The 9,686-nt window shown below is 39.9% G+C and overlaps 1 non-coding gene across 1 annotated transcript; it reads right to left on the bottom strand.

Annotated features, from left to right (window-relative positions):
• Positions 1-2,760: 2,760 nt before the first annotated feature.
• Positions 2,761-2,867, bottom strand: LOC141639848 (small nucleolar RNA R71). The gene has a single exon (XR_012542711.1). It is a non-coding gene; the product is annotated as a small nucleolar RNA R71 (small nucleolar RNA).
• Between the last annotated feature and the right edge of the window lie 6,819 nt (positions 2,868-9,686).

The following is a 9,686-nucleotide window of genomic DNA, read 5'->3' as shown; positions in this document are numbered from 1 at the left end:
CACACGGACATGCAATACTAGAAGAACCTTTCAAATTGTTTGAAACGAATTCATAAAATTCAGCTAAACCATCCTTGTAGGTGTGGTCACTCATATTTGCATCAATCATCCAAGTTCGAGTCATTATTCTACATTCGTAATAATAGGCAACTAATTTAGAAAATACAATAATAGGCAAACAAATAAACGAAATTCGGGAAAACAATTAAGCTACATTATCAACAAATTAGATAATAACCCAAAAAATCCTATATCTATAAGCGTTGCTAAGAAACATATATATACCTGATTGATGTGACCATAATTAGCGCATATTTAGCCCCAGAATTAGCCTTGTTCCCATGCTTTTTAGTGCATATTTGGGTCATTTCTTATCTTTAGTTCTTTGTTTTGCATATTCTTTGAGATTTTGATCCCTTGGTAGGAAAGGAGTAAGAATCTTGCATTTTCATGGCAAAACGAGACTAAATTGATCGAATTCAATGACCAAGCATCAAGGAGAGACAAGATTAGAAGACCTTTGTACATATTATAGTAGAAGGGCAATGTTGAGAAAGGATCCTTGAGTCCCCAAGGAAATCCCCAAGGAATTTATGAAGAAAAGGGAAGAAAAGAAGAAGATATGTTCTTTGAGTGACAATCCGAGCGGATTGTCACCAATCCGTCCGTCCCGCACCGCACAATCCGTGCGGCTTTGCTCTAATCTGCTCGGATTCCACCTCCACAATCCGACCGGATTCCCTTGAATCCGCTCGGATTCCAACGCCAGATTCCGCCCGTCCCGACCTTATTTCGCCTGGATTCCAAAGACAAAGACGATTTCCTCTTCTCCAAGCTACAAAGAAAGAAGCCCTTCTCTCGAAAAATACCGGCTCCTCCTTGCTCAATCTAAAAAGTGTAATTACTAGTTTAGCCCTTAGTTAACCCTAATGCATCCTCCCTAATTTCCACTATAAATACCCCATTAGTCTAATTAGAGGAGCATGTTCTTCTTATCAATAATTAGAGTAGTTAATATCAATCAAATCTCTCTTTAGTATTGTAATCAACGATTAATCAAGTTCTAATACAAGTTTTATTTCCTTAATCTCTCTTTTGTTCATCCTTTATTTTGGGTAATTGAAGATTATTTGGGTTATTGTTGGGAGATTGACAACCTCTCAATCAAGCATTCAAGTACTTCTTTTATCTTTGCTTTATTATTGGAATCATTAGTAGGTATAATTCTCTTAATCCCTTTTTAATTATTGTTAATTACTTTCATTTATTCATCATGTTTCATATTGTTGGTATGATTGACAACCTTGCTAGCATGATCAACATGATAATGAGTGAGTAGTCTCTTAGCTAGGGTTAATGGGTGATTAGGAGAAACCAACATGGGGAATTATTCATGCTTAAATTAATATGCTTTCATGATTTATTTGCTTGCTTGTTTTGATCTCAACTCATGCACATGTTATATTTGATGAAATGCTAAGCCTATGAATCCTTGCATTTATTATCATCTTCTATCTTTTCAATGAGACTTGTAAGGCATAACCCAACTCGAGTCTCATTAGACCATGCATGTTGTTGAGTAGGGAAGATCATGTCGACTTGTAGGTGTTGTACAATCTAATCGATTCGGCTCCGGGACCCAAACTTTCCTAGGATTGTAAGATATAACCCAACTCAATCCATCACAACAATAATTGCTTGCTTATAATTTGAGAACATGTTTGTATGATCATGTCCCATGATTCCCCTATGATCCCATGACACCCTAGTGCCTTTAATCAATTGTTTACACCCCTTTAATTCATCTTGCTTGTTTATTTTCATTGCTATTTTAGTTTAGTGACCTTCTACATCAACCCAATTTGTGACACCCCTTAGACACCACTAGTTTCAATAGAAATCTCATTTCAACTCCCGTTCCTTGGGATCCGACCTTTACTTGCCTCTTTACTAATTGTAGAGTTGTTTGTGAAGTTATAAATTGTGTTTTGATTCGACCGTGACCCAACGACCACATCTTAATTTGTGAACACGAAACGGACTCGCATCAAAAATGGCGTCGTTGCCGGGGACGGTGTTTGTTTGATTTAGATTTCTTTTTATTGTTATTAGTCTTGTCTTTCTTCGCCTTGGGGAAGTAAAACTCCTCAAGGTTTGTTCTAATTGTTTTCGAGTTGTTTGATATTTTGCATGTCTAGAAGGTTACAAGGTGATTTGTTACCTTTTGACCGTGAAATCGAAAAAACCTTGACGAACAATAGGAGACTTGTTAGAAGGAATTTAAGAGGTATTAGTGAAGTCGTTCAACCCACTAGTGAGTTCGTCAATCCTTTCGCAATAGAAGGAGAGGAGAACCCATTACACAATACCCCACAAAATCCACCTACAATGCCTAAATTCTCGTCACACTCCGTACCCACCGAGGAGAATCTACCAAATGGTACTCCTACACCGCAACATCTAACCGGAAATTTTATTGCCAAGTCCGCCTTCATCCAATTAGTTGAGAGGAGCCAATTTGGGGGGATGCCTAGTGAAGACCCTCATTCTCATATGGAAACTTTTTGCGACTATTGTGATGCAATCTCTCAAATGGGCGTGACTCAAGACCAAATTAGATGGGTCTTATTTCCTTTTTCCTTAATCGGCACCGCGAAGCAATTGTTGAAGGGCCTTGATAAGGCCACCCTCGGAATAGATTCTTGGAAGAAGTTGGCTCTAGCTTTCTACAAAAAATTCTACCCACCGGAAAAGACTAACATGCTAAGAGCTCAAATTACGGGTTTTAAGCAAAGGGATGAAGAATCTTTGTATGAAGCTTGGGAGCGGTTTAAGGGAATTTGTCGCTCATGTCCTCACCATGGACTTAGCGAATGGTTTTTGGTACAACAATTTTGGAATGGTTTATATGAAGATTCTAGGAACATTCTCAATATGGGATCAAATGGAATGTTCACCGAAGTTGATGACAATCAAACATGGAACAAGATTGAGGAAATGGCGGTCCATAACTCGCAATATAGTAGACCTCGCAAGGCTACTAGAGGAGGAAAGCATGAAGTGGACTCCGTTACTCAATTGGGTGCTCAACTTAGTGCTCACATTGACACAATCAACTTGAAGTTTGAACAAGCTATGGCTAGACTTGAGGAAAACTCAAAATCATCAAAGCATCATGTTAATGCCATGACGGCATCCTCATCAATCCCAAGTGGGATATGTGAGAATTGTGGAACTTTGGGGCATGACCAAGGTGAATGTAGGGGAACAAATGAACAAGTGAATGCTTTCCAAGCATACAAGAGTGGTACCCCTTATTCCATCTTTTACAATGAAAATACCAAATTCCATCCAAATCTCTCATACAAAAGCAAAATGTTCAAAACCCTCAAACAACATACACTCCACCACCCATGAGAAACCAAAATCAAAGACCCTTTTACAATCAAAACCAAGGTTACCAAAATCAGAATCCATACAATCACCAAAATGACCAAGGTTTCGATGTCCAAAAAGCGGTCCTCCAAATGCAAAAGAATCAACAAGAATTTTTCACTCAAATGCAAAAAGATAGCCAAGCAAAGGAAACCACCATCAACAACATTCTAGCTCACACCAAGATGTTGGAAACACAATTGACTCAACTAGCATCTTCAAGCTCACAAAGACAAAAGGGGCAATTACCACCTCAAAGTAATCCCCCTAGACATGAAACGGTTAGTGCCATTCACTTGAGAAGTGGTACAAGGTATGAAGCACCAAAGAAGCAAGTTGAGGATGAAGTTGTGGAAGCTAGTGAAAAGGAAGAAATTGTGCAAAGCTCCAAAGATGGAGAATCATCAAAAGAAGAAAGTTCAAAGAAAAATGAAGACAAGATCAAGGAGAAGGAGCCCATTGTGATTAGACTTCCTTTTCCAAGTCGTCAAGCCAAGCCCAAATTTGATGATCAACTTGGAAAGTTCATGCAAATTGTGAAGAATTTGGAAGTCTCAATTCCTTTCACGGAATTAATCAATCACGTGCCGGCCTATGCGAAATACATGAAAGATATCCTCACAAAGAAGAAGTCGATCCGGAAGCTTGAGACTATCGCCTTCACTAAGGTGAGTAGTGCAATACTTCAAGGGAGTTCACCTCCAAAGTTAAAGGATCCGGGAAGCTTCTCAATACCGTGTACCATTGGCGACACGATGATCAACAAAGCCTTATGTGATCTAGGGGCTAGTGTGAGTGTCATGCCGTACTCGGTGAGTAAAAGGTTGGGGATGGGAGAGCTTAAATGCACCAACATCACACTCCAAATGGCCGATAGATCGACGAAGACACCATTAGGGATATGGGAAGATGTCCCCGTGCGAATTGGGAAGTTTTTCATCCCGGTGGACTTTATCATTGTTGATATGGAGGAAGATTCCAACATTCCAATCATTCTAGGAAGACCTTTCCTACACACCACGGGTGCGGTGATTGATGTGAAACATGGTGAGCTCACTCTAGAAGTGGGAGATGAAAGCATAACTTTTAATCTTGACAAGACTATGAGAACTCCTCGTTTGCATGAACCATGTTTCATGATTGATCATTATAGCCGAAAGGATGAGAGGAAGAAATCGGAACTCCAATGGAAGAAGAAAATTGAAGATGCTCCATTCAAAGAGCAAGTGAATTGTGACAAGGAGAGCTTGCAAAGCTCATCAAAATCAATCAAGGAAGAAGAGGATGACCTCATTGGCCAAGAGAAGAAATTGGGAGAGTTGTCTCCATCTAAGCAAGAGATTTTCAATGATCAACTTAATGAAGTTTGTGGTCTTTGGGACAACGAATTTGAAGGGATTTTTAATCCCTACATTGGTAATGCCATCGATCAAGACCGACAACAAGGGCCAAGGTCTATTGAAGACCTCTACCATGATAATGAACAAGCTTTTGATTACTTCTTCAAGGTGTTGAGCAACATCAACAACACCTTGGACATACCCCCTTGACATCTCATCAAGAATGAGAGTTTGGTGGAGTCCTCCCTAAACCACCACTTGTAAATATTTCTAACTCCCTAACTTATATTTCAATTTTTGTATTGCATTTTTTCGTCATCTTTGGTTTTTTATTTACTTTGATCAAGATAATTGTCTTGTTTGAGAGAAGTGAGGGAGGGACTAACAATTTCAATTGATGTGTAGTGCTTTACCTTAGTGTGGGGATGACAATTGCCTAGGCTATCCATGCCTTAGTAGTGCCCCCACAATGAAGAACACAAGACTTGAAGAAAGAATAGAAGAATGGTAAGGGAAATGCATTGTGCACGGATGGAATCGAATCCGAGTACACGGGGAAGAATCCGAGCGGATTCCACGAGAATCCGCCCGACTTGATGTCCGAGCGTCTTTGCGAAAAAAGACGCCCGTCCTGAATCGAGCTGAATTTTGAAAATTTCTTGATCGTGGATCGAATCCGGCGTCCGAGCAAAGAATCCGCCCGTCTTGAAGAATCCGCCCGTCTTGAAAGAAAGGCGTCCGTCTTTGCAGCTGAGGAAAACAAGCAAAATTTCCTGGACTGAAATCCGTCCGTCTTCAAGCAAATCCGCCCGTCCCGTGTCAAGAAAATCCGAGCGTATTCCACCGAATCCACCCGTCTTTAGGCGAGTTTTGTAAAGCCCAGAAAGAGCAGAATCCGCACGGATTGGGCAGAATCCGCACGGATTGCCCCTGCAGATTCGAAAATTTCGGTCTCTTTAAAACCCCTCCCACCTTCATTCATTCATTCATTCAATCATAAAAATTACCCACAACATCAAAACCCTCATTCTCTCCATCACCAAAACAAAATCCCTCAACAACATTCACCAAAAACAAATCAAATCATCCTTCCAACAACAAATCAATCACTCCTTCTTCAATAAAAATCAAAACCAAGCACAAAATCTTCAACCTTTGAGTCGATTTTTGATTTCATAAAGGCAAAGCCTTTCACCTTTAAATAGATTTGGGTACACTACAAATTGAAGATTTTTCATTCTTTTTTTGGTTAGTTCATCAATGGCAAGGACTAAGGGAGCAACAAAGGCACCAAAGGCACCAAAGGCTAAGGCACTCTCACAAAGGCAAAAGGCTCTTCAAACAAAGAAAGCATTGGCTATGGTGGTAGCAACACCAAACTTGGAAATGTAACAACAACAACAACCTTCTATGGGAGCAACAACACCTTCTACTCCGGAAATTGATCAACTTTTGCATTATCCGGAGGTAACTTTTATTTCCGAAACCCATAGAAATACCTTTGTCAAGTTTGCTATGAAGTCATTACAATCCACCAAATTTATATGTGAAGATACCTTAGAAAAATTGGGTGTTCTTGAGCAAACTAGAGTCTTTTTCAATGCCATGGGGTTGAAGAAATTGTTTGAAACAAAGGAATTGACATACCCCTCCCTTACCTTGGAATTTTTGAGTTCTTTGAAAGTCACCAAAGTTGAGAATAGGGAGAATCTCGAGTTTCGTCTAGCTAATGTTAGTAGACGCATTACCTTTAGGGAATTGAGTGAAATTTTGGGTCTTAGTGATGAACCGCGTTATTTTAAGAATTATGGAAAGTATGACCCCGAACCTCTTTGGGAGGCAATTTCCGGGAGGAAATTTGAGGACTTTCATGCGAGTCGTGCTCTTTTGGTCCACCATCCGGGCATAAGAGTATGGCACAAGGTCATGGGAAACACCATAATTGCAAGGAAAGATACCAACCATTTCACCAAACTTGATTTTATTCTCCCTGAATCGGCTTTGAACATTGGACGAGTACACACCAAGCCTTACAATTCTTTGAGGCTCTTGGTAGATAGATGGCTCAACATTGATTGTGGGAAGAAGGGCACTACCGTTATTGTCAATGGCGGCCTAGTCACTATCCTAGCTAAGCACTTTGATCCTAACTTCAATAAGGATAACAAGTACAAAGCAAAGGAAGGTGGTCATCTTGTTGATTTGCATACTATGATACACAAGTACAAGTGGGTTGCCCATAACCCCCTTGACACTAAGTATGGATGGCTCACTAGTGAAGCTAGATCGTTCACCTTGCCTTCAAAGATTTTTCGTCTAAGCGTCCACCGGACCAATTATCTACTTCCCCTTTCTAAAGAGGCCGAGTATATTATTCAACAACAAAAGGGTGATCTTGAAATGCCCTCCTCTTCCATTGTCATACCACCTTACCCCTTTAAGTATGAAGAGTTCAAGCCGGAAGGAGTTGAAGCTAGAAAAGATTATATGACTCTTCTCATGCAAGCAATGCACAAGCAAGCCTTTGAAGACCGGAAAAATGCTTACTTGGCTCAATATCCACCCCTCCTACACTTAGCTAGGCAAGGACTACTTGATCCATCTTGTCCTTTGCCTAGTTGGGCGGATAGAGAAGTCCTATTTCCGGGTGCATCTAGGGTCGTTTTGGGTGACAATGAGGTTGTTGGTAATGATGAAGAAGTTGATGATAACATTGATGAAGAAGCAAGTGAAGAAGGAGAAAAGGATGGTGAAGATGATGATGAGCAAGATGAGGAAGAAAGTGAAGAAGCAAATGACAAGGGAAGTGGCAATGTGGCCACTTCTAATGAGGAAAGTGATGGTGATAGCATGATGGAAGATTAGCAAGCCTTGGAGACTCCTACCCTCTCATGGTTTGTATATTTCTCTCTTTGTTTTAATTATAATTTTGATCATTGTTGAAGTAGTCCTAGCACCATAGAGGACTCACACCTCGGTACCATTGAGGTGTTCTCATTTTATTGTTTCCATTTTCAAAATCCAAAATGACAAATTAGTTTCATGCATTGCATAGTGTGTGCATGAACTACACCCATCCTTGGACATTAGAAATAGTGTCTCACTTGGTTTGGGGAAGTTAATGCATACACAACGGGAGGTAATCTAAATTATCCTCTCCGTCATAACAAAAACCATGCATCATGTAGTGTAGCTTAGTGTAGATTGCATTTTGTATAGAAATCATGCATCATCTTTGCATAATTTCCATCATTTTGGCCATTGAGTACAATACCCATATTAGTGTGGGGATGGGAATTCTAACATTTAACTCTTATTCAAAAATCCAAAAAAATTGAAAAATCTCAAAAATCATAAAAATTTGAAATTGAAAACCCAAAAAAATGTTTATTTCCTTTTATAGTCTTGTATATATTGTCTTGTATATATTGTGTTTGTTCTATCCTTGTTCACATTGATTGAATACGCCACATCCGAGACATGAGGATCATGAAGACCGCATGGTATGATCTTTCCAATCTCCTTTTTCCTCTTTATGTTAATGACTATGTGGCTTTATTTTGATTGATGCGGTATAACAATGTGAACTTAGGACTTGCATTTAGTTTATATGTCATATTAGTTGATAGAATCACTTGCATTAGGATGTTTATATTAATTGCATCATGGCATGTAGTTGCATGTTAGAAATGTTTTGAAAAATGCCTATTTAGGAACTTTGACAAGAGCAACTAAGCCATTACAAATACTTGTTCAACTTAAGACTTTGCCTACTAGAATGGTTGTAAAACACCCTAGATAGTGTCATACTAGTGTCTTTTGACCCATGACCCAAGGCCTAGTCAAGGGTTTGCATGTGAGTCACCTATCCAACCCCGTGATGCGATGTGGACTTGGTTAACTTGTCTAGGTGACCTTGTTTGACCTTGTGGTAAGGCAACCCAAAAATATTTTCTATCAATAAGCTTGAAGTGCTCATTTCAAAGAAGTTTTGTCATGTGGAAGTAATGTAATGCCAAGGAAACCTCAAATGTTATGAATTGTTGAAAGTTGAGAAATTTAAGTTGTTTTGATGGAGGCGTACCACTTCGATGTGCTTTGGTGCGGGATCCATTGAATTGGGCTCCTATACGGTTGTGAATTCGGCCGCCCAGAGACAGAGTGACTATCACCCCGAAAAGCTATTGTCTAGAGGTTAACCGGTTGCCTAATAAGCGATTGGCGAAAGCAAAGGACACTAGCCCGGAAGGGACAAACCCCATCTTAAATTTTTGAAATGTGAAAGTGAAATGAGGACAATTTTGAATACTAGTCATATCCACCCGTTGTGAATAAAGATTTGAGCATTTCATTCCCAAAAAGCCTTTTGTCAAGCCACTTGGTCGAGCTTGGGACGATCCATGACCTTTACATTTGTAGAGAATTCGAGACTTGTCATGTCATATGCTACTAGCATCATAGGGATCATCATTCCACCACCATCCGATCGCTCTTGACGAAAGCATTTGGAAATTGAGGACGAAAGTAGTCTAGTTTAACACCATTTGGAGGTGATTTAGTGCCATCCTCTTAGCCTTAGTAATTTGTTGAACTAGTATTTGTGAAGGATTACATGCTCTTAAATTTGTTCCTCCTTAGTGCTTCGGCCACTTGATGAGGAAGTGGCTATTCTTTTTGTAGATGCATCCATTATGTGATTTTGTGTGCTTAATATTTGGATGTGTCGCCATTTTGGCAAGACCCACCTTGCCTTGCAAGAAGGCATCCTACCTCGTGGTTGTCTTGTTGTGAGTTGAAGGGGCGGAGTGAGACCCGCTAATTGTCTCATATCGGCTATATTATTAGGATAGGTTAGTATTGGTCCTAGTCTTTGTCACCTCTTTACTCGGGACGAGCAAAGGTTCGGTTTGG

Source organism: Silene latifolia, unplaced genomic scaffold (genome assembly GCF_048544455.1).
Source record: "Silene latifolia isolate original U9 population unplaced genomic scaffold, ASM4854445v1 scaffold_57, whole genome shotgun sequence".
NCBI lineage: Eukaryota > Viridiplantae > Streptophyta > Magnoliopsida > Caryophyllales > Caryophyllaceae > Silene > Silene latifolia.
Note: the sequence above shows the minus strand (reverse complement) of the source record. Positions and strands in the feature narration are given on the sequence as shown.